The sequence below is a fragment of the Pseudophryne corroboree genome, chromosome 5 (genome assembly GCF_028390025.1).
Source record: "Pseudophryne corroboree isolate aPseCor3 chromosome 5, aPseCor3.hap2, whole genome shotgun sequence".
Classification (NCBI taxonomy): Eukaryota; Metazoa; Chordata; class Amphibia; order Anura; family Myobatrachidae; genus Pseudophryne; species Pseudophryne corroboree.
In genome coordinates this window covers 210,615,299-210,616,031 of record NC_086448.1, presented here as the reverse complement: position 1 = coordinate 210,616,031, position 733 = coordinate 210,615,299, and the positions used below count along the sequence as shown (strand labels likewise).

Below are 733 nucleotides of genomic sequence, written 5' to 3'. Positions count from 1 at the left end.
ATCTACAGTCACACCACACTGGTTATGCCCGATCCCATTTGATCTTGGAAACCAATCAGTGTTGGGCCTGATCAGTACCGGAAAGGGGAACCTTCTGGGAATATCAGGTACTGTAGAATCACATAGGCTGAACTACCACAACACCTGGGAAAGCAGAAGTGCACTTATTATCTTTTTTCAATACCTACAAAATAGGCGCATGACACCCTCTCATCACTCATTCAATGGCAACAGATGAGCGAAAGCAGAAGTGCCTGGTATTCTTTGTATCTATCTATCTATCTATCTATCTATCTATCTATCTATCTATCTATCTATCTATCTATCTTTTAGACTCCAAAACTACATTTTGATCCTCAATATTAACTCACATAAACGTCACCTTGAATATATATAAACACAGAAATTAATAGGTACCAATAGCATAAAACCATCTTCTGTCCAGCAGTGGCTGCATGTGATGTCATGCAGCCACCCCGAAAATGATCCGGACATGCCCACCAAATGCCGCATTCACCCCCCCCCCCCCCCCGACGGCCGCTGTTGTCAATAACTATGCAAATACAGCCTTATGGAATGCAATCACATGGTGAAGGGTCACGTACACGCACTGTGGTCGGTGTGCATGCAAAGACCGTATGGGTGGTGCGGTGTCCATCTCAGAATAACCCCGTGTGAGCGGAGAAAAAAAATGGTGGGTTAGGATGAGTGCTGAAAGGCTTTAATAAAAATG

General features: G+C 43.9%; 1 pseudogene; it reads left to right on the top strand.

Moving 5' to 3' along the window:
- On the top strand, positions 1-119 carry LOC134930993 (5S ribosomal RNA; annotated as a pseudogene).
- The last annotated feature ends 614 nt before the right edge of the window (positions 120-733 follow it).